This window comes from Crinia signifera, chromosome 9 (assembly GCF_055691185.1).
Source record: "Crinia signifera chromosome 9, ASM5569118v1, whole genome shotgun sequence".
NCBI lineage: Eukaryota > Metazoa > Chordata > Amphibia > Anura > Myobatrachidae > Crinia > Crinia signifera.
Window position 1 is genome coordinate 56,559,883 of NC_139225.1, and position 26,173 is coordinate 56,586,055.

The 26,173-nt window shown below is 40.5% G+C and overlaps 48 non-coding genes and 5 pseudogenes across 48 annotated transcripts; all 53 read right to left on the minus strand.

The window, feature by feature from the left end:
- Positions 1-85: 85 nt before the first annotated feature.
- LOC146038803 (5S ribosomal RNA) lies at positions 86-204 on the minus strand. The gene has a single exon (XR_014462364.1). It is a non-coding gene; the product is annotated as a 5S ribosomal RNA (ribosomal RNA).
- A 346-nt stretch (positions 205-550) lies between these two features.
- On the minus strand, positions 551-669 carry LOC146040254 (5S ribosomal RNA). The gene has a single exon (XR_014463407.1). It is a non-coding gene; the product is annotated as a 5S ribosomal RNA (ribosomal RNA).
- A 345-nt stretch (positions 670-1,014) lies between these two features.
- LOC146038433 (5S ribosomal RNA) lies at positions 1,015-1,133 on the minus strand. The gene has a single exon (XR_014462024.1). It is a non-coding gene; the product is annotated as a 5S ribosomal RNA (ribosomal RNA).
- Positions 1,134-1,478: 345 nt separating this feature from the next.
- On the minus strand, positions 1,479-1,597 carry LOC146038804 (5S ribosomal RNA). The gene has a single exon (XR_014462365.1). It is a non-coding gene; the product is annotated as a 5S ribosomal RNA (ribosomal RNA).
- Positions 1,598-1,942: 345 nt separating this feature from the next.
- Positions 1,943-2,061, minus strand: LOC146040255 (5S ribosomal RNA). Its single transcript, XR_014463408.1, has one exon. It is a non-coding gene; the product is annotated as a 5S ribosomal RNA (ribosomal RNA).
- A 346-nt stretch (positions 2,062-2,407) lies between these two features.
- Positions 2,408-2,526, minus strand: LOC146037977 (5S ribosomal RNA). Its single transcript, XR_014461608.1, has one exon. It is a non-coding gene; the product is annotated as a 5S ribosomal RNA (ribosomal RNA).
- Positions 2,527-2,872: 346 nt separating this feature from the next.
- LOC146040256 (5S ribosomal RNA) lies at positions 2,873-2,991 on the minus strand. The gene has a single exon (XR_014463409.1). It is a non-coding gene; the product is annotated as a 5S ribosomal RNA (ribosomal RNA).
- Positions 2,992-3,336: 345 nt separating this feature from the next.
- LOC146038435 (5S ribosomal RNA) lies at positions 3,337-3,455 on the minus strand. Its single transcript, XR_014462026.1, has one exon. It is a non-coding gene; the product is annotated as a 5S ribosomal RNA (ribosomal RNA).
- A 345-nt stretch (positions 3,456-3,800) lies between these two features.
- Positions 3,801-3,919, minus strand: LOC146040257 (5S ribosomal RNA). Its single transcript, XR_014463410.1, has one exon. It is a non-coding gene; the product is annotated as a 5S ribosomal RNA (ribosomal RNA).
- Positions 3,920-4,265: 346 nt separating this feature from the next.
- LOC146037979 (5S ribosomal RNA) lies at positions 4,266-4,384 on the minus strand. The gene has a single exon (XR_014461609.1). It is a non-coding gene; the product is annotated as a 5S ribosomal RNA (ribosomal RNA).
- Positions 4,385-4,730: 346 nt separating this feature from the next.
- LOC146038990 (5S ribosomal RNA) lies at positions 4,731-4,849 on the minus strand. Its single transcript, XR_014462535.1, has one exon. It is a non-coding gene; the product is annotated as a 5S ribosomal RNA (ribosomal RNA).
- Positions 4,850-5,194: 345 nt separating this feature from the next.
- Positions 5,195-5,313, minus strand: LOC146039718 (5S ribosomal RNA; annotated as a pseudogene).
- A 345-nt stretch (positions 5,314-5,658) lies between these two features.
- LOC146038823 (5S ribosomal RNA) lies at positions 5,659-5,777 on the minus strand. Its single transcript, XR_014462383.1, has one exon. It is a non-coding gene; the product is annotated as a 5S ribosomal RNA (ribosomal RNA).
- A 345-nt stretch (positions 5,778-6,122) lies between these two features.
- Positions 6,123-6,241, minus strand: LOC146038912 (5S ribosomal RNA). The gene has a single exon (XR_014462463.1). It is a non-coding gene; the product is annotated as a 5S ribosomal RNA (ribosomal RNA).
- Positions 6,242-6,586: 345 nt separating this feature from the next.
- LOC146039739 (5S ribosomal RNA) lies at positions 6,587-6,705 on the minus strand (annotated as a pseudogene).
- A 345-nt stretch (positions 6,706-7,050) lies between these two features.
- On the minus strand, positions 7,051-7,169 carry LOC146037344 (5S ribosomal RNA). The gene has a single exon (XR_014461028.1). It is a non-coding gene; the product is annotated as a 5S ribosomal RNA (ribosomal RNA).
- A 345-nt stretch (positions 7,170-7,514) lies between these two features.
- On the minus strand, positions 7,515-7,633 carry LOC146038171 (5S ribosomal RNA). Its single transcript, XR_014461784.1, has one exon. It is a non-coding gene; the product is annotated as a 5S ribosomal RNA (ribosomal RNA).
- A 345-nt stretch (positions 7,634-7,978) lies between these two features.
- LOC146038172 (5S ribosomal RNA) lies at positions 7,979-8,097 on the minus strand. The gene has a single exon (XR_014461785.1). It is a non-coding gene; the product is annotated as a 5S ribosomal RNA (ribosomal RNA).
- A 345-nt stretch (positions 8,098-8,442) lies between these two features.
- LOC146038173 (5S ribosomal RNA) lies at positions 8,443-8,561 on the minus strand. Its single transcript, XR_014461786.1, has one exon. It is a non-coding gene; the product is annotated as a 5S ribosomal RNA (ribosomal RNA).
- A 345-nt stretch (positions 8,562-8,906) lies between these two features.
- On the minus strand, positions 8,907-9,025 carry LOC146038627 (5S ribosomal RNA). The gene has a single exon (XR_014462204.1). It is a non-coding gene; the product is annotated as a 5S ribosomal RNA (ribosomal RNA).
- A 345-nt stretch (positions 9,026-9,370) lies between these two features.
- On the minus strand, positions 9,371-9,489 carry LOC146038403 (5S ribosomal RNA). The gene has a single exon (XR_014461997.1). It is a non-coding gene; the product is annotated as a 5S ribosomal RNA (ribosomal RNA).
- Positions 9,490-9,834: 345 nt separating this feature from the next.
- LOC146038615 (5S ribosomal RNA) lies at positions 9,835-9,953 on the minus strand. The gene has a single exon (XR_014462193.1). It is a non-coding gene; the product is annotated as a 5S ribosomal RNA (ribosomal RNA).
- Positions 9,954-10,299: 346 nt separating this feature from the next.
- Positions 10,300-10,418, minus strand: LOC146039099 (5S ribosomal RNA). The gene has a single exon (XR_014462635.1). It is a non-coding gene; the product is annotated as a 5S ribosomal RNA (ribosomal RNA).
- Positions 10,419-10,764: 346 nt separating this feature from the next.
- Positions 10,765-10,883, minus strand: LOC146038174 (5S ribosomal RNA). Its single transcript, XR_014461787.1, has one exon. It is a non-coding gene; the product is annotated as a 5S ribosomal RNA (ribosomal RNA).
- Positions 10,884-11,228: 345 nt separating this feature from the next.
- Positions 11,229-11,347, minus strand: LOC146038175 (5S ribosomal RNA). The gene has a single exon (XR_014461788.1). It is a non-coding gene; the product is annotated as a 5S ribosomal RNA (ribosomal RNA).
- Positions 11,348-11,692: 345 nt separating this feature from the next.
- On the minus strand, positions 11,693-11,811 carry LOC146038176 (5S ribosomal RNA). Its single transcript, XR_014461789.1, has one exon. It is a non-coding gene; the product is annotated as a 5S ribosomal RNA (ribosomal RNA).
- A 345-nt stretch (positions 11,812-12,156) lies between these two features.
- LOC146038629 (5S ribosomal RNA) lies at positions 12,157-12,275 on the minus strand. The gene has a single exon (XR_014462205.1). It is a non-coding gene; the product is annotated as a 5S ribosomal RNA (ribosomal RNA).
- A 345-nt stretch (positions 12,276-12,620) lies between these two features.
- LOC146038404 (5S ribosomal RNA) lies at positions 12,621-12,739 on the minus strand. The gene has a single exon (XR_014461998.1). It is a non-coding gene; the product is annotated as a 5S ribosomal RNA (ribosomal RNA).
- Positions 12,740-13,084: 345 nt separating this feature from the next.
- Positions 13,085-13,203, minus strand: LOC146038616 (5S ribosomal RNA). The gene has a single exon (XR_014462194.1). It is a non-coding gene; the product is annotated as a 5S ribosomal RNA (ribosomal RNA).
- A 345-nt stretch (positions 13,204-13,548) lies between these two features.
- LOC146038924 (5S ribosomal RNA) lies at positions 13,549-13,667 on the minus strand. Its single transcript, XR_014462474.1, has one exon. It is a non-coding gene; the product is annotated as a 5S ribosomal RNA (ribosomal RNA).
- A 345-nt stretch (positions 13,668-14,012) lies between these two features.
- LOC146038755 (5S ribosomal RNA) lies at positions 14,013-14,131 on the minus strand. The gene has a single exon (XR_014462320.1). It is a non-coding gene; the product is annotated as a 5S ribosomal RNA (ribosomal RNA).
- A 345-nt stretch (positions 14,132-14,476) lies between these two features.
- LOC146040258 (5S ribosomal RNA) lies at positions 14,477-14,595 on the minus strand. Its single transcript, XR_014463411.1, has one exon. It is a non-coding gene; the product is annotated as a 5S ribosomal RNA (ribosomal RNA).
- A 345-nt stretch (positions 14,596-14,940) lies between these two features.
- LOC146039509 (5S ribosomal RNA) lies at positions 14,941-15,059 on the minus strand. The gene has a single exon (XR_014463008.1). It is a non-coding gene; the product is annotated as a 5S ribosomal RNA (ribosomal RNA).
- Positions 15,060-15,405: 346 nt separating this feature from the next.
- Positions 15,406-15,524, minus strand: LOC146039185 (5S ribosomal RNA). Its single transcript, XR_014462713.1, has one exon. It is a non-coding gene; the product is annotated as a 5S ribosomal RNA (ribosomal RNA).
- Positions 15,525-15,869: 345 nt separating this feature from the next.
- Positions 15,870-15,988, minus strand: LOC146040151 (5S ribosomal RNA). The gene has a single exon (XR_014463313.1). It is a non-coding gene; the product is annotated as a 5S ribosomal RNA (ribosomal RNA).
- A 345-nt stretch (positions 15,989-16,333) lies between these two features.
- Positions 16,334-16,452, minus strand: LOC146038756 (5S ribosomal RNA). Its single transcript, XR_014462321.1, has one exon. It is a non-coding gene; the product is annotated as a 5S ribosomal RNA (ribosomal RNA).
- Positions 16,453-16,797: 345 nt separating this feature from the next.
- Positions 16,798-16,916, minus strand: LOC146038484 (5S ribosomal RNA). The gene has a single exon (XR_014462072.1). It is a non-coding gene; the product is annotated as a 5S ribosomal RNA (ribosomal RNA).
- Positions 16,917-17,261: 345 nt separating this feature from the next.
- On the minus strand, positions 17,262-17,380 carry LOC146039328 (5S ribosomal RNA). Its single transcript, XR_014462842.1, has one exon. It is a non-coding gene; the product is annotated as a 5S ribosomal RNA (ribosomal RNA).
- A 346-nt stretch (positions 17,381-17,726) lies between these two features.
- On the minus strand, positions 17,727-17,845 carry LOC146039186 (5S ribosomal RNA). The gene has a single exon (XR_014462714.1). It is a non-coding gene; the product is annotated as a 5S ribosomal RNA (ribosomal RNA).
- Positions 17,846-18,190: 345 nt separating this feature from the next.
- On the minus strand, positions 18,191-18,309 carry LOC146040164 (5S ribosomal RNA). The gene has a single exon (XR_014463325.1). It is a non-coding gene; the product is annotated as a 5S ribosomal RNA (ribosomal RNA).
- Positions 18,310-18,654: 345 nt separating this feature from the next.
- On the minus strand, positions 18,655-18,773 carry LOC146039000 (5S ribosomal RNA). Its single transcript, XR_014462544.1, has one exon. It is a non-coding gene; the product is annotated as a 5S ribosomal RNA (ribosomal RNA).
- Positions 18,774-19,117: 344 nt separating this feature from the next.
- On the minus strand, positions 19,118-19,236 carry LOC146040259 (5S ribosomal RNA). The gene has a single exon (XR_014463412.1). It is a non-coding gene; the product is annotated as a 5S ribosomal RNA (ribosomal RNA).
- Positions 19,237-19,581: 345 nt separating this feature from the next.
- LOC146039823 (5S ribosomal RNA) lies at positions 19,582-19,690 on the minus strand (annotated as a pseudogene).
- A 345-nt stretch (positions 19,691-20,035) lies between these two features.
- LOC146039116 (5S ribosomal RNA) lies at positions 20,036-20,154 on the minus strand. Its single transcript, XR_014462649.1, has one exon. It is a non-coding gene; the product is annotated as a 5S ribosomal RNA (ribosomal RNA).
- Positions 20,155-20,500: 346 nt separating this feature from the next.
- On the minus strand, positions 20,501-20,609 carry LOC146039849 (5S ribosomal RNA; annotated as a pseudogene).
- Positions 20,610-20,955: 346 nt separating this feature from the next.
- Positions 20,956-21,074, minus strand: LOC146040260 (5S ribosomal RNA). Its single transcript, XR_014463413.1, has one exon. It is a non-coding gene; the product is annotated as a 5S ribosomal RNA (ribosomal RNA).
- Positions 21,075-21,419: 345 nt separating this feature from the next.
- On the minus strand, positions 21,420-21,538 carry LOC146040176 (5S ribosomal RNA). The gene has a single exon (XR_014463336.1). It is a non-coding gene; the product is annotated as a 5S ribosomal RNA (ribosomal RNA).
- A 345-nt stretch (positions 21,539-21,883) lies between these two features.
- LOC146039283 (5S ribosomal RNA) lies at positions 21,884-22,002 on the minus strand. The gene has a single exon (XR_014462801.1). It is a non-coding gene; the product is annotated as a 5S ribosomal RNA (ribosomal RNA).
- A 344-nt stretch (positions 22,003-22,346) lies between these two features.
- LOC146040264 (5S ribosomal RNA) lies at positions 22,347-22,465 on the minus strand. The gene has a single exon (XR_014463415.1). It is a non-coding gene; the product is annotated as a 5S ribosomal RNA (ribosomal RNA).
- Positions 22,466-22,810: 345 nt separating this feature from the next.
- On the minus strand, positions 22,811-22,919 carry LOC146039827 (5S ribosomal RNA; annotated as a pseudogene).
- Positions 22,920-23,264: 345 nt separating this feature from the next.
- On the minus strand, positions 23,265-23,383 carry LOC146038019 (5S ribosomal RNA). The gene has a single exon (XR_014461646.1). It is a non-coding gene; the product is annotated as a 5S ribosomal RNA (ribosomal RNA).
- A 345-nt stretch (positions 23,384-23,728) lies between these two features.
- On the minus strand, positions 23,729-23,847 carry LOC146040265 (5S ribosomal RNA). The gene has a single exon (XR_014463416.1). It is a non-coding gene; the product is annotated as a 5S ribosomal RNA (ribosomal RNA).
- A 345-nt stretch (positions 23,848-24,192) lies between these two features.
- Positions 24,193-24,311, minus strand: LOC146040266 (5S ribosomal RNA). Its single transcript, XR_014463417.1, has one exon. It is a non-coding gene; the product is annotated as a 5S ribosomal RNA (ribosomal RNA).
- Between the last annotated feature and the right edge of the window lie 1,862 nt (positions 24,312-26,173).

Below are 26,173 nucleotides of genomic sequence, written 5' to 3' on the forward strand. Positions count from 1 at the left end.
CAAATGTCTGTATTGGCAATAAAAAATAAAAAGTTTCCAATTTAAATAGCAAGAGAATAAAAACAATTTGCCATTAATGGGAAAAAACCTACAGCACCTGGTGTTCCCATGTGGTCTCCCACCCAAGTACTAACCAGGCCCAACACTGCTTAGCTTCCAAGATCAGACGAGATTGGGCGTATCCAATGTTGTATGGCTGTAGGTGGAATACTGGCACTTTTTTGCCCTCTTCTACTTCTATAACCAGGTAAGCTAATAAAAAAGTTTCCTAACTGTATTGCCTTACTGAAAAAAATCATGTGTTGGTAATGTAAAAAGACCTACAGGACATGATATTAGCAGGTGGTCTCAAATTAAACTACTAAAGAGGCTCAACACTGTTTAGCTCCCAAAAGCAGTTGGAATTGGGCCTAAACAGTGTGGTAAGTTTTTAGGTGATGGCTATTGTGTCTGTTTGACCTGTCCCAAATGTCTGTATTGGCAATAAAAAATAAAAAGTTTCCAATTTAAATAGCAAGAGAATAAAAACAATTTGCCATTAATGGGAAAAAACCTACAGCACCTGGTGTTCCCATGTGGTCTCCCACCCAAGTACTAACCAGGCCCAACACTGCTTAGCTTCCAAGATCAGACGAGATTGGGCGTATCCAATGTGGTATGGCTGTAGGTGGGATAGTGGCACTTTTTTGCCCTCTTCTACTTCTATAACCAGGTAAGCTAATAAAAAAGTTTCCTAACTGTATTGCCTTACTGAAAAAAATCATGTGTTGGTAATGTAAAAAGACCTACAGGACATGATATTAGCAGGTGGTCTCAAATTAAACTACTAAAGAGGCTCAACACTGTTTAGCTGCCAAAAGCAGTTGGAATTGGGCCTAAACAGTGTGGTAAGTTTTTAGGTGATGGCTATTGTGTCTGTTTGACCTGTCCCAAATGTCTGTATTGGCAATAAAAATAAAAAGTTTCCAATTTAAATAGCAAGAGAATAAAAACAATTTGCCATTAATGGGAAAAAACCTACAGCACCTGGTGTTCCCATGTGGTCTCCCACCCAAGTACTAACCAGGCCCAACACTGCTTAGCTTCCAAGATCAGACGAGATTGGGCGTATCCAATGTGGTATGGCTGTACGTGAGATACCGGCACTTTTTTGCCCTCTTCTACTTCTATAACCAGGAAAGCTAATAAAAAAGTTTCCTAACTGTATTGCCTTACTGAAAAAAATCATGTGTTGGTAATGTAAAAAGATCTACAGGACATGATATTAGCAGGTGGTCTCAAATTAAACTACTTAAGAGGCTCAACACTGTTTAGCTGCCGAAAGCAGTTGGAATTGGGCCTAAACAGTGTGGTAAGTTTTTAGGTGATGGCTATTGTGTCTGTTTGACCTCTTCCAAATGTCTGTACTGTCAATAAAGAGAAAAAAGTTTCCAATTTAAAAAGCTAGAGAATATAAACAATTTGCCAGTAATGGGAAAAACCTACAGCACCTGGTGTTCCCATGTGGTCTCCCACCCAAGTACTAACCAGGCCCAACACTGCTTAGCTTCCAAGATCAGACGAGATTGGGCGTATCCAATGTTGTATGGCTGTAGGTGGAACACTGGCACTTTTTTGCCCTCTTCTACTTCTATAACCAGGTAAGCTAATAAAAAAGTTTCCTAACTATATTGCCTTACTGAAAAAAATCATGTGTTGGTAATGTAAAAAGACCTACAGGACATGATATTAGCAGGTGGTCTCAAATTAAACTACTAAAGAGGCTCAACACTGTTTAGCTGCCAAAAGCAGTTGGAATTGGGCCTAAACAGTGTGGTAAGTTTTTAGGTGATGGCTATTGTGTCTGTTTGACCTGTCCCAAATGTCTGTACTGTCAATAAAGAGAAAAAAGTTTCCAATTTAAAAAGCTAGAGAATAAAAACAATTTGCCAGTAATGGGAAAAACCTACAGCACCTGGTGTTCCCATGTGGTCTCCCACCCAAGTACTAACCAGGCCCAACACTGCTTAGCTTCCAAGATCAGACGAGATTGGGCGTATCCAATGTGGTATGGCTGTAGGTGAGATACAGGCACTTTTTTGCCCTCTTCTACTTCTATAACCAGGTAAGCTAATAAAAAAGTTTCCTAACTATATTGGCTTACTGAAAAAAATCATGTGTTGGTAATGTAAAAAGACCTACAGGACATGATATTAGCAGGTGGTCTCAAATTAAACTACTAAAGAGGCTCAACACTGTTTAGCTCCCAAAAGCAGTTGGAATTGGGCCTAAACAGTGTGGTAAGTTTTTAGGTGATGGCTATTGTGTCTGTTTGACCTGTCCCAAATGTCTGTATTGGCAATAAAAAATAAAAAGTTTTCAATTTAAATAGCAAGAGAATAAAAACAATTTGCCATTAATGGCAAAAAACCTACAGCACCTGGTGTTCCCATGTGGTCTCCCACCCAAGTACTAAACAGGCCCAACACTGCTTAGCTTCCAAGATCAGACGAGATTGGGCGTATCCAATGTGGTATGGCTGTAGGTGAGATACTGGCACTTTTTTGCCCTCTTCTACTTCTATAACCAGGTAAGCGAATAAAAAAGTTTCCTAACTGTATTGCCTTACTGAAAAAAATCATGTGTTGGTAATGTAAAAAGACCTACAGGACATGATATTAGCAGGTGGTCTCAAATTAAACTACTAAAGAGGCTCAACACTGTTTAGCTCCCAAAAGCAGTTGGAATTGGGCCTAAACAGTGTGGTAAGTTTTTAGGTGATGGCTATTGTGTCTGTTTGACCTGTCCTAAATGTCTGTATTGGCAATAAAAAATAAAAAGTTTCCAATTTAAATAGCAAGATAATAAAAACAATTTGCCATTAATGGGAAATAACCTACAGCACCTGGTGTTCCCATGTGGTCTCCCACCCAAGTACTAACCAGGCCCAACACTGCTTAGCTTCCAAGATCAGACGAGATTGGGCGTATCCAATGTGGTATGGCTGTAGGTGGGATACTGGCACTTTTTTGCCCTCTTCTACTTCTATAACCAGGTAAGCTAATAAAAAAGTTTCCTAACTGTATTGCCTTACTGAAAAAAATCATGTGTTGGTAATGTAAAAAGACCTACAGGACATGATATTAGCAGGTGGTCTCAAATTAAACTACTAAAGAGGCTCAACACTGTTTAGCTGCCAAAAGCAGTTGGAATTGGGCCTAAACAGTGTGGTAAGTTTTTAGGTGATGGCTATTGTGTCTGTTTGACCTGTCCCAAATGTCTGTATTGGCAATAAAAATAAAAAGTTTCCAATTTAAATAGCAAGAGAATAAAAACAATTTGCCATTAATGGGAAAAAACCTACAGCACCTGGTGTTCCCATGTGGTCTCCCACCCAAGTACTAACCAGGCCCAACACTGCTTAGCTTCCAAGATCAGACGAGATTGGGCGTATCCAATGTGGTATGGCTGTACGTGAGATACCGGCACTTTTTTGCCCTCTTCTACTTCTATAACCAGGAAAGCTAATAAAAAAGTTTCCTAACTGTATTGCCTTACTGAAAAAAATCATGTGTTGGTAATGTAAAAAGATCTACAGGACATGATATTAGCAGGTGGTCTCAAATTAAACTACTAAAGAGGCTCAACACTGTTTAGCTGCCAAAAGCAGTTGGAATTGGGCCTAAACAGTGTGGTAAGTTTTTAGGTGATGGCTATTGTGTCTGTTTGACCTGTCCCAAATGTCTGTACTGTCAATAAAGAGAAAAAAGTTTCCAATTTAAAAAGCTAGAGAATAAAAACAATTTGCCAGTAATGGGAAAAACCTACAGCACCTGGTGTTCCCATGTGGTCTCCCACCCAAGTACTAACCAGGCCCAACACTGCTTAGCTTCCAAGATCAGACGAGATTGGGCGTATCCAATGTGGTATGGCTGTAGGTGAGATACAGGCACTTTTTTGCCCTCTTCTACTTCTATAACCAGGTAAGCTAATAAAAAAGTTTCCTAACTATATTGGCTTACTGAAAAAAATCATGTGTTGGTAATGTAAAAAGACCTACAGGACATGATATTAGCAGGTGGTCTCAAATTAAACTACTAAAGAGGCTCAACACTGTTTAGCTCCCAAAAGCAGTTGGAATTGGGCCTAAACAGTGTGGTAAGTTTTTAGGTGATGGCTATTGTGTCTGTTTGACCTGTCCCAAATGTCTGTATTGGCAATAAAAAATAAAAAGTTTTCAATTTAAATAGCAAGAGAATAAAAACAATTTGCCATTAATGGCAAAAAACCTACAGCACCTGGTGTTCCCATGTGGTCTCCCACCCAAGTACTAAACAGGCCCAACACTGCTTAGCTTCCAAGATCAGACGAGATTGGGCGTATCCAATGTGGTATGGCTGTAGGTGAGATACTGGCACTTTTTTGCCCTCTTCTACTTCTATAACCAGGTAAGCGAATAAAAAAGTTTCCTAACTGTATTGCCTTACTGAAAAAAATCATGTGTTGGTAATGTAAAAAGACCTACAGGACATGATATTAGCAGGTGGTCTCAAATTAAACTACTAAAGAGGCTCAACACTGTTTAGCTCCCAAAAGCAGTTGGAATTGGGCCTAAACAGTGTGGTAAGTTTTTAGGTGATGGCTATTGTGTCTGTTTGACCTGTCCTAAATGTCTGTATTGGCAATAAAAAATAAAAAGTTTCCAATTTAAATAGCAAGAGAATAAAAACAATTTGCCATTAATGGGAAAAAACCTACAGAACCTGGTGTTCCCATGTGGTCTCCCACCCAAGTACTAACCAGGCCCAACACTGCTTAGCTTCCAAGATCAGACGAGATTGGGCATATCCAATGTGGTATGGCTGTAGGTGAGATACTGGCACTTTTTTGCCCTCTTCTACTTCTATAACCAGGTAAGCTAATAAAAAAGTTTCCTAACTGTATTGCCTTACTGAAAAAAATCATGTGTTGGTAATGTAAAAAGACCTACAGGACATGATATTAGCATGTGGTCTCAAATTAAACTACTAAAGAGGCTCAACACTGTTTAGCTGCCAAAAGCAGTTGGAATTGGGCCTAAACAGTGTGGTAAGTTTTTAGGTGATGGCTATTGTGTCTGTTTGACCTCTTCCAAATGTCTGTACTGTCAATAAAGAGAAAAAAGTTTCCAATTTAAAAAGCTAGAGAATATAAACAATTCGCCAGTAATGGGAAAAACCTAGAGCACATGGTGTTCCCATTTGGTATCCCACCCAAGTACTAATCAGGCCCAACACTGCTTAGCTTCCAAGATCAGACGAGATTGGGCGTATCCAATGTGGTATGGCTGTAGGTGAGTTACAGGCACTTTTTTGCCATCTTCTACTTCTATAACCAGGTAAGCTAATAAAAAAGTTTCCTAACTATATTGGCTTACTGAAAAAAATCATGTGTTGGTAATGTAAAAAGACCTACAGGACATGATATTAGCAGGTGGTCTCAAATTAAACTACTAAAGAGGCTCAACACTGTTTAGCTCCCAAAAGCAGTTGGAATTGGGCCTAAACAGTGTGGTAAGTTTTTAGGTGATGGCTATTGTGTCTGTTTGACCTGTCCCAAATGTCTGTATTGGCAATAAAAATAAAAAGTTTCCAATTTAAATAGCAAGAGAATAAAAACAATTTGCCATTAATGGGAAAAAACCTACAGCACCTGGTGTTCCCATGTGGTCTCCCACCCAAGTACTAACCAGGCCCAACACTGCTTAGCTTCCAAGACCAGACGAGATTGGGCGTATCCAATGTGGTATGGCTGTAGTTGAGATACCGGCACTTTTTTGCCCTCTTCTACTTCTATAACCAGGTAAGCTAATAAAAAAGTTTCCTAACTGTATTGCCTTACTGAAAAAAATCATGTGTTGGTAATGTAAAAAGACCTACAGGACATGATATTAGCAGGTGGTCTCAAATTAAACTACTAAAGAGGCTCAACACTGTTTAGCTCCCAAAAGCAGTTGGAATTGGGCCTAAACAGTGTGGTAAGTTTTTAGGTGATGGCTATTGTGTCTGTTTGACCTGTCCCAAATGTCTGTATTGGCAATAAAAATAAAAAGTTTCCAATTTGAATAGCAAGAGAATAAAAACAATTTGCCATTAATGGGAAAAAACCTACGGCACCTGGTGTTCCCATGTGGTCTCCCACCCAAGTACTAACCAGGCCCAACACTGCTTAGCTTCCAAGATCAGACGAGATTGGGCGTATCCAATGTGGTATGGCTGTAGTTGAGATACCGGCACTTTTTTGCCCTCTTCTACTTCTATAACCAGGTAAGCTAATAAAAAAGTTTCCTAACTGTATTGCCTTACTGAAAAAAATCATGTGTTGGTAATGTAAAAAGACCTACAGGACATGATATTAGCAGGTGGTCTCAAATTAAACTACTAAAGAGGCTCAACACTGTTTAGCTGCCAAAAGCAGTTGGAATTGGGCCTAAACAGTGTGGTAAGTTTTTAGGTAATGGCTATTGTGTCTGTTTGACCACTTCCAAATGTCTGTACTGTCAATAAAGAGAAAAAAGTTTCCATTTTAAAATGCTAGAGAATAAAAACCATTTGCCAGTAATGGGAAAAACCGACAGCACCTGGTGTTCCCATGTGGTCTCCCACCCAAGCACTAACCAGGCCCAACACTGCTTAGCTTTCAAGATCAGACGAGATTGGGCCTATCCAATGTGGTATGGCTGTAGATGAGATACAGGCACTTTTTTGCCCTCTTCTACTTCTATAACCAGGTAAGCTAATAAAAAAGTTTCCTAACTATATTGGCTTACTGAAAAAAATCATGTGTTGGTAATGTAAAAAGACCTACAGGACATGATATTAGCAGGTGGTCTCAAATTAAACTACTAAAGAGGCTCAACACTGTTTAGCTCCCAAAAGCAGTTGGAATTGGGCCTAAACAGTGTGGTAAGTTTTTAGGTGATGGCTATTGTGTCTGTTTGACCTGTCCCAAATGTCTGTATTGGCAATAAAAATAAAAAGTTTCCAATTTAAATAGCAAGAGAATAAAAACAATTTGCCATTAATGGGAAAAAACCTACAGCACCTGGTGTTCCCATGTGGTCTCCCATCCAAGTACTAACCAGGCCCAACACTGCTTAGCTTCCAAGATCAGACGAGATTGGGCGTATCCAATGTGGTATGGCTGTAGGTGAGATACCGGCACTTTTTTGCCCTCTTCTACTTCTATAACCAGGAAAGCTAATAAAAAAGTTTCCTAACTGTATTGCCTTACTGAAAAAAATCATGCGTTGGTAATGTAAAAAGACCTACAGGACATGATATTAGCAGGTGGTCTCAAATTAAACTACTAAAGAGGCTCAACACTGTTTAGCTCCCAAAAGCAGTTGGAATTGGGCCTAAACGGTGTGGTAAGTTTTTAGGTGATGGCTATTGTGTCTGTTTGACCTGTCCCAAATGTCTGTATTGGCAATAAAAATAAAAAGTTTCCAATTTAAATAGCAAGAGAATAAAAACAATTTTCCATTAATGGGAAAAAACCTACAGCACCTGGTGTTCCCATGTGGTCTCCCACCCAAGTACTAACCAGGCCCAACACTGCTTAGCTTCCAAGATCAGACGAGATTGGGCGTATCCAATGTGGTATGGCTGTAGTTGAGATACCGGCACTTTTTTGCCCTCTTCTACTTCTATAACCAGGTAAGCGAATAAAAAAGTTTCCTAACTGTATTGCCTTACTGAAAAAAATCATGTGTTGGTAATGTAAAAAGACCTACAGGACATGATATTAGCAGGTGGTCTCAAATTAAACTACTAAAGAGGCTCAACACTGTTTAGCTCCCAAAAGCAGTTGGAATTGGGCCTAAACAGTGTGGTAAGTTTTTAGGTGATGGCTATTGTGTCTGTTTGACCTGTCCCAAATGTCTGTATTGGCAATAAAAATAAAAAGTTTCCAATTTAAATAGCAAGAGAATAAAAACAATTTGCCATTAATGGGAAAAAACCTACAGCACCTGGTGTTCCCATGTGGTCTCCCACCCAAGTACTAACCAGGCCCAACACTGCTTAGCTTCCAAGATCAGACGAGATTGGGCGTATCCAATGTGGTATGGCTGTAGTTGAGATACCGGCACTTTTTTGCCCTCTTCTACTTCTATAACCAGGTAAGCTAATAAAAAAGTTTCCTAACTATATTGGCTTACTGAAAAAAATCATGTGTTGGTAATGTAAAAAGACCTACAGGACATGATATTAGCAGGTGGTCTCAAATTAAACTACTAAAGAGGCTCAACACTGTTTAGCTCCCAAAAGCAGTTGGAATTGGGCCTAAACAGTGTGGTAAGTTTTTAGGTGATGGCTATTGTGTCTGTTTGACCTGTCCCAAATGTCTGTATTGGCAATAAAAATAAAAAGTTTCCAATTTAAATAGCAAGAGAATAAAAACAATTTGCCATTAATGGGAAAAAACCTACAGCACCTGGTGTTCCCATGTGGTCTCCCACCCAAGTACTAACCAGGCCCAACACTGCTTAGCTTCCAAGATCAGACGAGATTGGGCGTATCCAATGTGGTATGGCTGTAGTTGAGGTACCGGCATTTTTTGCCCTCTTCTACTTCTATAACCAGGTAAGCGAATAAAAAAGTTTCCTAACTGTATTGCCTTACTGAAAAAAATCATGTGTTGGTAATGTAAAAAGACCTACAGGACATGATATTAGCAGGTGGTCTCAAATTAAACTACTAAAGAGGCTCAACACTGTTTAGCTCCCAAAAGCAGTTGGAATTGGGCCTAAACAGTGTGGTAAGTTTTTAGGTGATGGCTATTCTGTCTGTTTGACCTGTCCCAAATGTCTGTATTGGCAATAAAAAATAAAAAGTTTCCAATTTAAATAGCAAGAGAATAAAAACAATTTGCCATTAATGGGAAAAAACCTACAGCACCTGGTGTTCCCATGTGGTCTCCCACCTAAGTACTAAGCAGGCCCAACACTGCTTAGCTTCCAAGATCAGACGAGATTGGGCGTATCCAATGTGGTATGGCTGTAGGTGAGATACTGGCACTTTTTTGCCCTCTTCTACTTCTATAACCAGGTAAGCGAATAAAAAAGTTTCCTAACTGTATTGCTTTACTGAAAAAAATCATGTGTTGGTAATGTAAAAAGACCTACAGGACATGATATGAGCAGGTGGTCTCAAATTAAACTACTAAAGAGGCTCAACACTGTTTAGCTGCCAAAAGCAGTTGGAATTGGGCCTAAACAGTGTGGTAAGTTTTTAGGTGATGGCTATTGTGTCTGTTTGACCTGTCCCAAATGTCTGTATTGGCAATAAAAATAAAAAGTTTCCAATTTAAATAGCAAGAGAATAAAAACAATTTGCCATTAATGGGAAAAAACCTACAGCACCTGGTGTTCCCATGTGGTCTCCCACCCAAGTACTAACCAGGCCCAACACTGCTTAGCTTCCAAGATCAGACAAGATTGGGCGTATCCAATGTGGTATGGCTGTAGGTGAGATACCGGCACTTTTTTCCCCTCTTCTACTTCTATAACCAGGAAAGCTAATAAAAAAGTTTCCTAACTGTATTGCCTTACTAAAAAAAATCATGTGTTGGTAATGTAAAAAGACCTACAGGACATGATATTAGCAGGTGGTCTCAAATTAAACTACTTAAGAGGCTCAACACTGTTTAGCTGCCAAAAGCAGTTGGAATTGGGCCTAAACAGTGTGGTAAGTTTTTAGGTGATGGCTATTGTGTCTGTTTGACCTGTCCCAAATGTCTGTATTGGCAATAAAAATAAAAAGTTTCCAATTTAAATAGCAAGAGAATAAAAACAATTTGCCATTAATGGGAAAAAACCTACAGCACCTGGTGTTCCCATGTGGTCTCCCACCCAAGTACTAACCAGGCCCAACACTGCTTAGCTTCCAAGATCAGACGAGATTGGGCGTATCCAATCTGGTATGGCTGTAGGTGAGATACTAGCACTTTTTTGCCCTCTTCTTCTTCTATAAACAGGTAAGCTAATAAAAAAGTTTCCTAACTGTATTGCCTTACTGAAAAAAATCATGTGTTGGTAATGTAAAAAGACCTACAGGACATGATATTAGCAAGTGGTCTCAAATTAAACTACTAAAGAGGCTCAACACTGTTTAGCTGCCAAAAGCAGTTGGAATTGGGCCTAAACAGTGTGGTAAGTTTTTAGGTGATGGCTATTCTGTCTGTTTGACCTGTCCCAAATGTCTGTATTGGCAATAAAAAATAAAAAGTTTCCAATTTAAATAGCAAGAGAATAAAAACAATTTGCCATTAATGGGAAAAAACCTACAGCACCTGGTGTTCCCATGTGGTCTCCCACCTAAGTACAAAGCAGGCCCAACACTGCTTAGCTTCCAAGATCAGACGAGATTGGGCGTATCCAATGTGGTATGGCTGTAGGTGAGATACCGGCACTTTTTTGCCCTCTTCTACTTCTATAACCAGGAAAGCTAATAAAAAAGTTTCCTAACTGTATTGCCTTACTGAAAAAAAATCATGCGTTGGTAATGTAAAAAGACCTACAGGACATGATATTAGCAGGTGGTCTCAAATTAAACTACTAAAGAGGCTCAACACTGTTTAGCTCCCAAAAGCAGTTGGAATTGGGCCTAAATGGTGTGGTAAGTTTTTAGGTGATGGCTATTGTGTCTGTTTGACCTGTCCCAAATGTCTGTATTGGCAATAAAAATAAAAAGTTTCCAATTTAAATAGCAAGAGAATAAAAACAATTTTCCATTAATGGGAAAAAACCTACAGCACCTGGTGTTCCCATGTGGTCTCCCACCCAAGTACTAACCAGGCCCAACACTGCTTAGCTTCCAAGATCAGACGAGATTGGGCGTATCCAATGTGGTATGGCTGTAGTTGAGATACCGGCACTTTTTTGCCCTCTTCTACTTCTATAACCAGGTAAGCGAATAAAAAAGTTTCCTAACTGTATTGCCTTACTGAAAAAAATCATGTGTTGGTAATGTAAAAAGACCTACAGGACATGATATTAGCAGGTGGTCTCAAATTAAACTACTAAAGAGGCTCAACACTGTTTAGCTCCCAAAAGCAGTTGGAATTGGGCCTAAACAGTGTGGTAAGTTTTTAGGTGATGGCTATTGTGTCTGTTTGACCTGTCCCAAATGTCTGTATTGGCAATAAAAATAAAAAGTTTCCAATTTAAATAGCAAGAGAATAAAAACAATTTGCCATTAATGGGAAAAAACCTACAGCACCTGGTGTTCCCATGTGGTCTCCCACCCAAGTACTAACCAGGCCCAACACTGCTTAGCTTCCAAGATCAGACGAGATTGGGCGTATCCAATGTGGTATGGCTGTAGTTGAGATACCGGCACTTTTTTGCCCTCTTCTACTTCTATAACCAGGTAAGCTAATAAAAAAGTTTCCTAACTATATTGGCTTACTGAAAAAAATCATGTGTTGGTAATGTAAAAAGACCTACAGGACATGATATTAGCAGGTGGTCTCAAATTAAACTACTAAAGAGGCTCAACACTGTTTAGCTCCCAAAAGCAGTTGGAATTGGGCCTAAACAGTGTGGTAAGTTTTTAGGTGATGGCTATTGTGTCTGTTTGACCTGTCCCAAATGTCTGTATTGGCAATAAAAATAAAAAGTTTCCAATTTAAATAGCAAGAGAATAAAAACAATTTGCCATTAATGGGAAAAAACCTACAGCACCTGGTGTTCCCATGTGGTCTCCCACCCAAGTACTAACCAGGCCCAACACTGCTTAGCTTCCAAGATCAGACGAGATTGGGCGTATCCAATGTGGTATGGCTGTAGTTGAGGTACCGGCATTTTTTGCCCTCTTCTACTTCTATAACCAGGTAAGCGAATAAAAAAGTTTCCTAACTGTATTGCCTTACTGAAAAAAATCATGTGTTGGTAATGTAAAAAGACCTACAGGACATGATATTAGCAGGTGGTCTCAAATTAAACTACTAAAGAGGCTCAACACTGTTTAGCTCCCAAAAGCAGTTGGAATTGGGCCTAAACAGTGTGGTAAGTTTTTAGGTGATGGCTATTCTGTCTGTTTGACCTGTCCCAAATGTCTGTATTGGCAATAAAAAATAAAAAGTTTCCAATTTAAATAGCAAGAGAATAAAAACAATTTGCCATTAATGGGAAAAAACCTACAGCACCTGGTGTTCCCATGTGGTCTCCCACCTAAGTACTAAGCAGGCCCAACACTGCTTAGCTTCCAAGATCAGACGAGATTGGGCGTATCCAATGTGGTATGGCTGTAGGTGAGATACTGGCACTTTTTTGCCCTCTTCTACTTCTATAACCAGGTAAGCGAATAAAAAAGTTTCCTAACTGTATTGCTTTACTGAAAAAAATCATGTGTTGGTAATGTAAAAAGACCTACAGGACATGATATGAGCAGGTGGTCTCAAATTAAACTACTAAAGAGGCTCAACACTGTTTAGCTGCCAAAAGCAGTTGGAATTGGGCCTAAACAGTGTGGTAAGTTTTTAGGTGATGGCTATTGTGTCTGTTTGACCTGTCCCAAATGTCTGTATTGGCAATAAAAATAAAAAGTTTCCAATTTAAATAGCAAGAGAATAAAAACAATTTGCCATTAATGGGAAAAAACCTACAGCACCTGGTGTTCCCATGTGGTCTCCCACCCAAGTACTAACCAGGCCCAACACTGCTTAGCTTCCAAGATCAGACAAGATTGGGCGTATCCAATGTGGTATGGCTGTAGGTGAGATACCGGCACTTTTTTCCCCTCTTCTACTTCTATAACCAGGAAAGCTAATAAAAAAGTTTCCTAACTGTATTGCCTTACTGAAAAAAATCATGTGTTGGTAATGTAAAAAGACCTACAGGACATGATATTAGCAGGTGGTCTCAAATTAAACTACTTAAGAGGCTCAACACTGTTTAGCTGCCAAAAGCAGTTGGAATTGGGCCTAAACAGTGTGGTAAGTTTTTAGGTGATGGCTATTGTGTCTGTTTGACCTGTCCCAAATGTCTGTATTGGCAATAAAAATAAAAAGTTTCCAATTTAAATAGCAAGAGAATAAAAACAATTTGCCATTAATGGGAAAAAACCTACAGCACCTGGTGTTCCCATGTGGTCTCCCACCCAAGTACTAACCAGGCCCAACACTGCTTAGCTTCCAAGATCAGACGAGATTGGGCGTATCCAATCTGGTATGGCTGTAGGTGAGATACTAGCACTTTTTTGCCCTCTTCTTCTTCTATAAACAGGTAAGCTAATAAAAAAGTTTCCTAACTGTATTGCCTTACTGAAAAAAATCATGTGTTGGTAATGTAAAAAGACCTACAGGACATGATATTAGCAAGTGGTCTCAAATTAAACTACTAAAGAGGCTCAACACTGTTTAGCTGCCAAAAGCAGTTGGAATTGGGCCTAAACAGTGTGGTAAGTTTTTAGGTGATGGCTATTGTGTCTGTTTGACCTGTCCCAAATGTCTGTATTGGCAATAAAAATAAAAAGTTTCCAATTTAAATAGCAAGAGAATAAAAACAATTTGCCATTAATGGGAAAAAACCTACAGCACCTGGTGTTTCCATGTGGTCTCCCACCCAAGTACTAACCAGGCCCAACACTGCTTAGCTTCCAAGATCAGACGAGATTGGGCGTATCCAATGTGGAATGGCTGTAGGTGAGATACCAGCACTTTTTTGCCCTCTTCTACTTCTATAACCAGGAAAGCTAATAAAAAAGTTTCCTAACTGTATTGCCTTACTGAAAAAAATCATGTGTTGGTAATGTAAAAAGACCTACAGGACATGATATTAGCAGGTGGTCTCAAATTAAACTACTTAAGAGGCTCAACACTGTTTAGCTGCCAAAAGCAGTTGGAATTGGGCCTAAACAGTGTGGTAAGTTTTTAGGTGATGGCTATTGTGTCTGTTTGACCTCTTCCAAATGTCTGTACTGTCAATAAAGAGAAAAAAGTTTCCAATTTAAAAAGCTGGAGAATAAAAACAATTTGCCAGTAATGGGAAAAACCTACAGCACCTGGTGTTACCATGTGGTCTCCCACCCAAGTACTAACCAGGCCCAACACTGCTTAGCTTCCAAGATCAGACGAGATTGGGCGTATCCAATGTGGTATGGCTGTAGGTGAGATACAGGCACTTTTTTGCCATCTTCTACTTCTATAACCAGGTAAGCTAATAAAAAAGTTTCCTAACTATATTGGCTTACTGAAAAAAATCATGTGTTGGTAATGTAAAAAGACCTACAGGACATGATATTAGCAGGTGGTCTCAAATTAAACTACTTAAGAGGCTCAACACTGTTTAGCTGCCAAAAGCAGTTGGAATTGGGCCTAAACAGTGTGGTAAGTTTTTAGGTGATGGCTATTGTGTCTGTTTGACCTCTTCCAAATGTTTGTACTGTCAATAAAGAGAAAAAAGTTTCCAATTTAAAAAGCTGGAGAATAAAAACAATTTGCCAGTAATGGGAAAAACCTACAGCACCTGGTGTTCCCATGTGGTCTCCCACCCAAGTACTAACCAGGCCCAACACTGCTTAGCTTCCAAGATCAGACGAGATTGGGCGTATCCAATGTGGTATGGCTGTAGGTGAGATACTGGCACTTTTTTGCCATCTTCTACTTCTATAACCAGGTAAGCTAATAAAAAAGTTTCCTAACTATATTGGCTTACTGAAAAAAATCATGTGTTGGTAATGTAAAAAGACCTACAGGACATGATATTAGCAGGTGGTCTCAAATTAAACTACTAAAGAGGCTCAACACTGTTTAGCTCCCAAAAGCAGTTGGAATTGGGCCTAAACAGTGTGGTAAGTTTTTAGGTGATGGCTATTGTGTCTGTTTGACCTGTCCCAAATGTCTGTATTGGCAATAAAAATAAAAAGTTTCCAATTTAAATAGCAAGAGAATAAAAACAATTTGCCATTAATGGGAAAAAACCTACAGCACCTAGTGTTCCCATGTGGTCTCCCACCCAAGTACTAACCAGGCCCAACACTGCTTAGCATCCAAGATCAGACGAGATTGGGCATATCCAATGTGGTATGGCTGTAGTTGAGATACCGGCACTTTTTTGCCCTCTTCTACTCCTATAACCAGGTAAGCTAATAAAAAAGTTTCCTAACTGTATTGCCTTACTGACAAAAATCATGTGTTGGTAATGTAAAAAGACCTACAGGACATGATATTAGCAGGTGGTCTCAAATTAAACTACTAAAGAGGCTCAACACTGTTTAGCTGCCAAAAGCAGTTGGAATTGGGCCTAAACAGTGTGGTAAGTTTTTAGGTGATGGCTATTGTGTCTGTTTGACCTCTTCCAAATGTCTGTACTGTCAATAAAGAGAAAAAAGTTTCCAATTTAAAAAGCTATAGAATAAAAACAATTTGCCATTAATGGGAAAAAACCTACAGCACCTGGTGTTCCCATGTGGTCTCCCACCCAAGTACTAACCAGGCCCAACACTGCTTAGCTTCCAAGATCAGACGAGATTGGGCGTATCCAATGTGCTATGGCTGTAGTTGAGATACCGGCACTTTTTTGCCCTCTTCTACTTCTATAACCAGGTAAGCGAATAAAAAAGTTTCCTAACTGTATTGCCTTACTGAAAAAAATCATGTGTTGGTAATGTAAAAAGACCTACAGGACATGATATTAGCAGGTGGTCTCAAATTAAACTACTAAAGAGGCTCAACACTGTTTAGCTGCCAAAAGCAGTTGGAATTGGGCCTAAACAGTGTGGTAAGTTTTTAGGTGATGGCTATTGTGTCTGTTTGACCTGTCCCAAATGTCTGTATTGGCAATAAAAATAAAAAGTTTCCAATTTAAATAGCAAGAGAATAAAAACAATTTGCCATTAATGGGAAAAAACCTACAGCACCTGGTGTTCCCATGTGGTCTCCCACCCAAGTACTAACCAGGCCCAACACTGCTTAGCTTCCAAGATCAGATGAGATTGGGCGTATCCAATGTGGTATGGCTGTAGGTGAGATACCGGCACTTTTTTGCCCTCTTCTACTTCTAAGACCAGGTAAGCTAATAAAAAAGTTTCCTAACTGTATTGCCTTACTGAAAAAAATCATGTGTTGGTAATGTAAAAAGACCTACAGGACATGATATTAGCAGGTGGTCTCAAATTAAACTACTTAAGAGGCTCAACACTGTTTAGCTGCCAAAAGCAGTTGGAATTGGGCCTAAACAGTGTGGTAAGTTTTTAGGTGATGGCTATTGTGTCTGTTTGACCTCTTCCAAATGTCTGTACTGTCAATAAAGAGAAAAAAGTTTCCAATTTAAAAAGCTGGAGAATAAAAACAATTTGCCAGTAATGGGAAAAACCTACAGCACCTGGTGTTACCATGTGGTCTCCCACCCAAGTACTAACCAGGCCCAACACTGCTTAGCTTCCAAGATCAGACGAGATTGGGCGTATCCAATGTGGTATGGCTGTAGGTGAGATACAGGCACTTTTTTGCCATCTTCTACTTCTATAACCAGGTAAGCTAATAAAAAAGTTTCCTAACTATATTGGCTTACTGAAAAAAATCATGTGTTGGTAATGTAAAAAGACCTACAGGACATGATATTAGCAGGTGGTCTCAAATTAAACTACTTAAGAGGCTCAACACTGTTTAGCTGCCAAAAGCAGTTGGAATTGGGCCTAAACAGTGTGGTAAGTTTTTAGGTGATGGCTATTGTGTCTGTTTGACCTCTTCCAAATGTTTGTACTGTCAATAAAGAGAAAAAAGTTTCCAATTTAAAAAGCTGGAGAATAAAAACAATTTGCCAGTAATGGGAAAAACCTACAGCACCTGGTGTTCCCATGTGGTCTCCCACCCAAGTAGTAACCAGGCCCAACACTGCTTAGCTTCCAAGATCAGACGAGATTGGGCGTATCCAATGTGGTATGGCTGTAGGTGAGATACTGGCACTTTTTTGCCATCTTCTACTTCTATAACCAGGTAAGCTAATAAAAAAGTTTCCTAACTATATTGGCTTACTGAAAAAAATCATGTGTTGGTAATGTAAAAAGACCTACAGGACATGATATTAGCAGGTGGTCTCAAATTAAACTACTAAAGAGGCTCAACACTGTTTAGCTCCCAAAAGCAGTTGGAATTGGGCCTAAACAGTGTGGTAAGTTTTTAGGTGATGGCTATTGTGTCTGTTTGACCTGTCCCAAATGTCTGTATTGGCAATAAAAATAAAAAGTTTCCAATTTAAATAGCAAGAGAATAAAAACAATTTGCCATTAATGGGAAAAAACCTACAGCACCTAGTGTTCCCATGTGGTCTCCCACCCAAGTACTAACCAGGCCCAACACTGCTTAGCATCCAAGATCAGACGAGATTGGGCGTATCCAATGTGGTATGGCTGTAGTTGAGATACCGGCACTTTTTTGCCCTCTTCTACTCCTATAACCAGGTAAGCTAATAAAAAAGTTTCCTAACTGTATTGCCTTACTGACAAAAATCATGTGTTGGTAATGTAAAAAGACCTACAGGACATGATATTAGCAGGTGGTCTCAAATTAAACTACTAAAGAGGCTCAACACTGTTTAGCTGCCAAAAGCAGTTGGAATTGGGCCTAAACAGTGTGGTAAGTTTTTAGGTGATGGCTATTGTGTCTGTTTGACCTCTTCCAAATGTCTGTACTGTCAATAAAGAGAAAAAAGTTTCCAATTTAAAAAGCTATAGAATAAAAACAATTTGCCATTAATGGGAAAAAACCTACAGCACCTGGTGTTCCCATGTGGTCTCCCACCCAAGTACTAACCAGGCCCAACACTGCTTAGCTTCCAAGATCAGACGAGATTGGGCGTATCCAATGTGCTATGGCTGTAGTTGAGATACCGGCACTTTTTTGCCCTCTTCTACTTCTATAACCAGGTAAGCGAATAAAAAAGTTTCCTAACTGTATTGCCTTACTGAAAAAAATCATGTGTTGGTAATGTAAAAAGACCTACAGGACATGATATTAGCAGGTGGTCTCAAATTAAACTACTAAAGAGGCTCAACACTGTTTAGCTGCCAAAAGCAGTTGGAATTGGGCCTAAACAGTGTGGTAAGTTTTTAGGTGATGGCTATTGTGTCTGTTTGACCTGTCCCAAATGTCTGTATTGGCAATAAAAATAAAAAGTTTCCAATTTAAATAGCAAGAGAATAAAAACAATTTGCCATTAATGGGAAAAAACCTACAGCACCTGGTGTTCCCATGTGGTCTCCCACCCAAGTACTAACCAGGCCCAACACTGCTTAGCTTCCAAGATCAGATGAGATTGGGCGTATCCAATGTGGTATGGCTGTAGGTGAGATACCGGCACTTTTTTGCCCTCTTCTACTTCTAAGACCAGGTAAGCTAATAAAAAAGTTTCCTAACTGTATTGCCTTACTGAAAAAAATCATGTGTTGGTAATGTAAAAAGACCTACAGGACATGATATTAGCAGGTGGTCTCAAATTAAACTACTAAAGAGGCTCAACAATGTTTAGCTGCCAAAAGCAGTTGGAATTGGGCCTAAACAGTGTGGTAAGTTTTTAGGTGATGGCTATTGTGTCTGTTTGACCTCTTCCAAATGTCTGTACTGTCAATAAAGAGAAAAAAGTTTCCAATTTAAAAAGCTAGAGAATAAAAACAATTTGCCAGTAATGGGAAAAACCTACAGCACCTGGTGTTCCCATGTGGTCTCCCACCCAAGTACTAACCAGGCCCAACACTGCTTAGCTTCCAAGATCAGACGAGATTGGGCGTATCGAATGTGGTATGGCTGTAGTTGAGATACCGGCACTTTTTTGAACTCTTCTACTTCTATAACCAGGTAAGCTAATAAAAAAGTTTCCTAACTGTATTGCCTTACTGAAAAAAATCATGTGTTGGTAATGTAAAAAGACCTACAGGACATGATATTAGCAGGTGGTCTCAAATTAAACTACTAAAGAGGCTCAACACTGTTTAGCAGCCAAAAGCAGTTGGAATTGGGCCTAAACAGTGTGGTAAGTTTTTAGTTGATGGCTATTGTGTCTGTTTGACCTCTTCCAAATGTCTGTACTGTCAATAAAGAGAAAAAGTTTCCAATTCAGAAAGCTATAGAATAAAAACAATTTGCCAGTAATGGGAAAAACCTACAGCACCTGGTGTTCCCATGTGGTCTCCCACCCAAGTACTAACCAGGCCCAACACTGCTTAGCTTCCAAGATCAGACGAGATTGGGCGTATCCAATGTGGTATGGCTGTAGGTGAGATCCAGGCACTTTTTTGCCCTCTTCTACTTCTATAACCAGGTAAGCTAATAAAAAAGTTTCCTAACTGTATTGCCTTACTGAAAAAAATCATGTGTTGGTAATGTAAAAAGACCTACAGGACATGATATTAGCAGGTGGTCTCAAATTAAACTACTAAAGAGGCTCAACACTGTTTAGCTGCCAAAAGCAGTTGGAATTGGGCCTAAACAGTGTGGTAAGTTTTTAGGTGATGGCTATTGTGTCTGTTTGACCTTCCCAAATGTCTGTATTGGCAATAAAAAATAAAAAGTTTCCAATTTAAATAGCAAGAGAATAAAAACAATTTGCCATTAATGGGAAAAAACCTACAGCACCTGGTGTTCCCATGTGGTCTCCCACCCAAGTACTAACCATGCCCAACACTGCTTAGCTTCCAAGATCAGGCGTATCCAATGTGGTATGGCTGTAGGTGAGATACAGGCAATTTTTTGCCCTCTTCTACTTCTATAAAAAGGTAAGCTAATAAAAAAGTTCCCTAACTATATTGGCTTATTGAAAAAAATCATGTGTTGGTAATGTAAAAAGACCTACAGGACAAGATATTAGCAGGTGGTCTCAAATTAAACTACTAAAGAGGCTCAACACTGTTTAGCTGCCAAAAGCAGTTGGAATTGGGCCTAAACAGTGTGGTAAGTTTTTAGGTGATGGCTATTGTGTCTGTTTGACCTCTTCCAAATGTCTGTACTGTCAATAAAGAGAAAAAAGTTTCCAATTTAAAAAGCTAGAGAATAAAAACAATTTGCCAGTAATGGGAAAAACCTACAGCACCTTGTGTTCCCATGTGGTCTCCCACCCAAGTACTAACCAGGCCCAACACTGCTTAGCTTCCAAGATCAGACGAGATTGGGCGTATCCAATGTGGTATAGCTGTAGGTGAGATACAGGCACTTTTTTGCCCTCTTCTACTTCTATAACCAGGTAAGCTAATAAAAAAGTTTCCTAACTATATTGGCTTACTGAAAAAAATCATGTGTTGGTAATGTAAAAAGACCTACAGGACATGATATTAGCAGGTGGTCTCAAATTAAACTACTAAAGAGGCTCAACACTGTTTAGCTGCCAAAAGCAGTTGGAATTGGGCCTAAACAGTGTGGTAAGTTTTTAGGTGATGGCTATTGTGTCTGTTTGACCTGTCCCAAATGTCTGTATTGGCAATAAAAAATAAAAAGTTTCCAATTTAAATAGCAAGAGAATAAAAACAATTTGCCATTAATGGGAAAAAACCTACAGCACCTGGTGTTCCCATGTGGTCTCCCACCAAAGTACTAACCATGCCCAACACTGCTTAGCTTCCAAGATCAGGCGAATCCAATGTGGTATGGCTGTAGGTGATTTACAGGCACTTTTTTGCCCTCTTCTACTTCTATAACCAGGTAAGCGAATAAAAAAGTTTCCTAACTGTATTGCCTTACTGAAAAAAATCATGTGTTGGTAATGTAAAAAGACCTACAGGACATGATATTAGCAGGTGGTCTCCAATTAAACTACTAAAGAGGCTCAACACTGTTTAGCTCCAAAAAGCAGTTGGAATTGGGCCTAAACAGTGTGGTAAGTTTTTAGGTGATGGCTATTGTGTCTGTTTGACCTGTCCCAAATGTCTGTATTGGCAATAAAAAATAAAAAGTTTCCAATTTAAATAGCAAGAGAATAAAAACAATTTGCCATTAATGGGAAAAAACCTACAGCACCTGGTGTTCCCATGTGGTCTCCCACCCAAGTACTAACCAGGCCCAACACTGCTTAGCTTCCAAGATCAGACGAGATTGGGCGTATCCAATGTGGTATGGCTGTAGGTGAGATACTGGCACTTTTTTGCCCTCTTCTACTTCTATAACCAGGTAAGCGAATAAAAAAGTTTCCTAACTGTATTGCCTTACTGAAAAAAATCATGTGTTGGTAATGTAAAAAGACCTACAGGACATGATATTAGCAGGTGGTCTCAAATTAAACTACTAAAGAGGCTCAACACTGTTTAGCTGCCAAAAGCAGTTGGAATTGGGCCTAAACAGTGTGGTAAGTTTTTAGGTGATGGCTATTGTGTCTGTTTGACCTGTCCCAAATGTCTGTATTGGCAATAAAAATAAAAAGTTTCCAATTTAAATAGCAAGAGAATAAAAACAATTTGCCATTAATCGGAAAAAACCTACAGCACCTGGTGTTCCCATGTGGTCTCCCACCCAAGTACTAACCAGGCCCAACACTGCTTAGCTTCCAAGATCAGATGAGATTGGGCGTATCCAATGTGGTATGGCTGTAGGTGAGATACCGGCACTTTTTTGCCCTCTTCTACTTCTAAGACCAGGTAAGCTAATAAAAAAGTTTCCTAACTGTATTGCCTTACTGAAAAAAATCATGTGTTGGTAATGTAAAAAGACCTACAGGACATGATATTAGCAGGTGGTCTCAAATTAAACTACTAAAGAGGCTCAACACTGTTTAGCTGCCAAAAGCAGTTGGAATTGGGCCTAAACAGTGTGGTAAGTTTTTAGGTGATGGCTATTGTGTCTGTTTGACCTCTTCCAAATGTCTGTACTGTCAATAAAGAGAAAAAAGTTTCCAATTTAAAAAGCTAGAGAATAAAAACAATTTGCCAGTAATGGGAAAAACCTACAGCACCTGGTGTTCCCATGTGGTCTCCCACCCAAGTACTAACCAGGCCCAACACTGCTTAGCTTCCAAGATCAGACGAGATTGGGCATATCGAATGTGGTATGGCTGTAGTTGAGATACCGGCACTTTTTTGCCCTCTTCTACTTCTATAACCAGGTAAGCTAATAAAAAAGTTTCCTAACTGTATTGCCTTACTGAAAAAAATCATGTGTTGGTAATGTAAAAAGACCTACAGGACATGATATTAGCAGGTGGTCTCAAATTAAACTACTAAAGAGGCTCAACACTGTTTAGCAGCCAAAAGCAGTTGGAATTGGGCCTAAACAGTGTGGTAAGTTTTTAGGTGATGGCTATTGTGTCTGTTTGACCTCTTCCAAATGTCTGTACTGTCAATAAAGAGAAAAAGTTTCCAATTTAGAAAGCTATAGAATAAAAACAATTTGCCAGTAATGGGAAAAACCTACAGCACCTGGTGTTCCCATGTGGTCTCCCACCCAAGTACTAACCAGGCCCAACACTGCTTAGCTTCCAAGATCAGACGAGATTGGGCGTATCCAATGTGGTATGGCTGTAGGTGAGATCCAGGCACTTTTTTGCCCTCTTCTACTTCTATAACAAGGTAAGCTAATAAAAAAGTTCCCTAACTATATTGGCTTATTGAAAAAAATCATGTGTTGGTAATGTAAAAAGACCTACAGGACAAGATATTAGCAGGTGGTCTCAAATTAAACTACTAAAGAGGCTCAACACTGTTTAGCTGCCAAAAGCAGTTGGAATTGGGCCTAAACAGTGTGGTAAGTTTTTAGGTGATGGCTATTGTGTCTGTTTGACCTCTTCCAAATGTCTGTACTGTCAATAAAGAGAAAAAAGTTTCCAATTTAAAAAGCTAGAGAATAAAAACAATTTGCCAGTAATGGGAAAAACCTACAGCACCTGGTGTTCCCATGTGGTCTCCCACCCAAGTACTAACCAGGCCCAACACTGCTTAGCTTCCAAGATCAGGCGTATCCAATCTGGTATGGCTGTAGGTGAGATACTAGCACCTTTTTGCCCTCTTCTTCTTCTATAAACAGGTAAGCTAATAAAAAAGTTTCCTAACTGTATTGCCTTACTGAAAAAAATCATGTGTTGGTAATGTAAAAAGACCTACAGGACATGATATTAGCAAGTGGTCTCAAATTAAACTACTAAAGAGGCTCAACACTGTTTAGCTGCCAAAAGCAGTTGGAATTGGGCCTAAACAGTGTGGTAAGTTTTTAGGTGATGGCTATTGTGTCTGTTTGACCTGTCCCAAATGTCTGTATTGGCAATAAAAATAAAAAGTTTCCAATTTAAATAGCAAGAGAATAAAAACAATTTGCCATTAATGGGAAAAAACCTACAGCACCTGGTGTTCCCATGTGGTCTCCCACCCAAGTACTAACCAGGCCCAACACTGCTTAGCTTCCAAGATCAGACGAGATTGGGCGTATCCAATGTGGAATGGCTGTAGGTGAGATACCGGCACTTTTTTGCCCTCTTCTACTTCTATAACCAGGAAAGCTAATAAAAAAGTTTCCTAACTGTATTGCCTTACTGAAAAAAATCATGTGTTGGTAATGTAAAAAGACCTACAGGACATGATATTAGCAGGTGGTCTCAAATTAAACTACTTAAGAGGCTCAACACTGTTTAGCTGCCAAAAGCAGTTGGAATTGGGCCTAAACAGTGTGGTAAGTTTTTAGGTGATGGCTATTGTGTCTGTTTGACCTCTTCCAAATGTCTGTACTGTCAATAAAGAGAAAAAAGTTTCCAATTTAAAAAGCTGGAGAATAAAAACAATTTGCCAGTAATGGGAAAAACCTACAGCACCTGGTGTTCCCATGTGGTCTCCCACCCAAGTACTAACCAGGCCCAACACTGCTTAGCTTCCAAGATCAGACGAGATTGGGCGTATCCAATGTGGTATGGCTGTAGGTGCGATACAGGCACTTTTTTGCCATCTTCTACTTCTATAACCAGGTAAGCTAATAAAAAAGTTTCCTAACTATATTGGCTTACTGAAAAAAATCATGTGTTGGTAATGTAAAAAGACCTACAGGACATGATATTAGCAGGTGGTCTCAAATTAAACTACTTAAGAGGCTCAACACTGTTTAGCTGCCAAAAGCAGTTGGAATTGGGCCTAAACAGTGTGGTAAGTTTTTAGGTGATGGCTATTGTGTCTGTTTGACCTCTTCCAAATGTCTGTACTGTCAATAAAGAGAAAAAAGTTTCCAATTTAAAAAGCTGGAGAATAAAAACAATTTGCCAGTAATGGGAAAAACCTACAGCACCTGGTGTTCCCATGTGGTCTCCCACCCAAGTACTAACCAGGCCCAACACTGCTTAGCTTCCAAGATCAGACGAGATTGGGCGTATCCAATGTGGTATGGCTGTAGGTGAGATACTGGCACTTTTTTGCCATCTTCTACTTCTATAACCAGGTAAGCTAATAAAAAAGTTTCCTAACTATATTGGCTTACTGAAAAAAATCATGTGTTGGTAATGTAAAAAGACCTACAGGACATGATATTAGCAGGTGGTCTCAAATTAAACTACTAAAGAGGCTCAACACTGTTTAGCTCCCAAAAGCAGTTGGAATTGGGCCTAAACAGTGTGGTAAGTTTTTAGGTGATGGCTATTGTGTCTGTTTGACCTGTCCCAAATGTCTGTATTGGCAATAAAAATAAAAAGTTTCCAATTTAAATAGCAAGAGAATAAAAACAATTTGCCAGAACTTCCGGTGGGCGGGGCGCCAAGAGCGGCCGCATCTTAACCAGCTCCTCTATCAAGAAGAAATTCATCCATCTCCATCGCCTAATATAACAAATCCAAGGGTTACCTAACGAAAGATATTAGGAGTAAGGATTACACTGATCCTGCAAATACCCTTGGAGGAGCTAAAACCTATCCTGCCACCGGAGTCTGGCCCGAACAAGCGGAGGCCTGCATGACCGCCCAGCCCTGGGCGCGAAACCTGGCGTGCTATCAAGCAAGCCATAGGGAAACAAACCAACCATCCCCACATCACAACCTTGACCCCTGGTCGGGGACAAACCGAACAGCCGTGAATTAACCCCACATCCCCGGACCCGAGAGCAGCGCCTCCCCCCCCCCCTCTTACCGGGAGTCGACAGAGGCACAGACCGCGAAACGTCAACTGCCGCGAGGTCACCGGAACGTGCGGCTCACTGCCCCCAGAAGACCTTTCCGAACAACAGAAAAGGTACGGGGAACACCCGGCTCTAACAGACCCGCGGCCACGGGAGGAGAGCGCGGCCATCTTGGAGGTGGCCGAGGACGTCACAGGCGGGGAGTGCAGAGGCGCCAAAGCCGGGGAGCCAGGGGAGCGCCCTTCGAGCTGTGGAGACCTGCCAGGCGGCGGTCCAGACGCTGACCGGGAGACGACGACGGGGAAAGCACCCAGCGGAGGTGGAAGCACAGACGCCAAGCGATCGGAGGGACCCTCCCCAGGCTGAGAGGACCTGCCGAACTGCGATCCAAACAGCGCAACTCCCACTGACTGGACGGCTGCAGAGAGACCTTCCCGGAGGGGGCGCAGAGGCACCGACACCAGACCACTAGAGGAACCCTCTTCTAACCGAAAAGATCTGCCGGCTCAACCCCCGCTGGCTGCAGCAAGAGAGGTGAAAGAGACAGCGGGAGCAGCGGCAAGGAGACGGTAACAAAAAAACAACCCTAACCCAGACCCCCTAACCCTTGCCTGGGCCTCCCTCCAGCCACCTACCCACCAGCCCGCCCCCCCCCCCTTTTTTTCCCCCGTACCTCTCCCTATTGCCCTGCGACATAACCTCAGACACATAACCTGAGACCTGTGATCACAGTGAACTGGGTGAGCCCCGCCTAATTGACTGTCACTGAGCCCTACCTAAATACCCCTTGGCCCTCCACGTGAGGAAAACCAGGGGATCTGCCCGCCACTTAGCCCACTGTGCCAGCTGACACGCCGGAAAAGAGAGGGGACACTATTTGGAATCAAAATAACACCCCCCAGCCAGCCCAAACCCCCTACAGCAACCAAAGGGACTTTACCCCTCACACTCTCCCCATAAAGGTTTTGGAACATTGGGCCCTGACTGATAACTTCTGGTGACCCAGAACTAAATACCCCTCGTGGAAAAAAAATCCACACAAGACACCCATATACCATAAGAAGCACCGGGACTACTTTCCATAATTATTAGATACTGATACCTATTGATCCAGCGGTATACTGTTAATCCCATTTGGAAGCCCGCATAC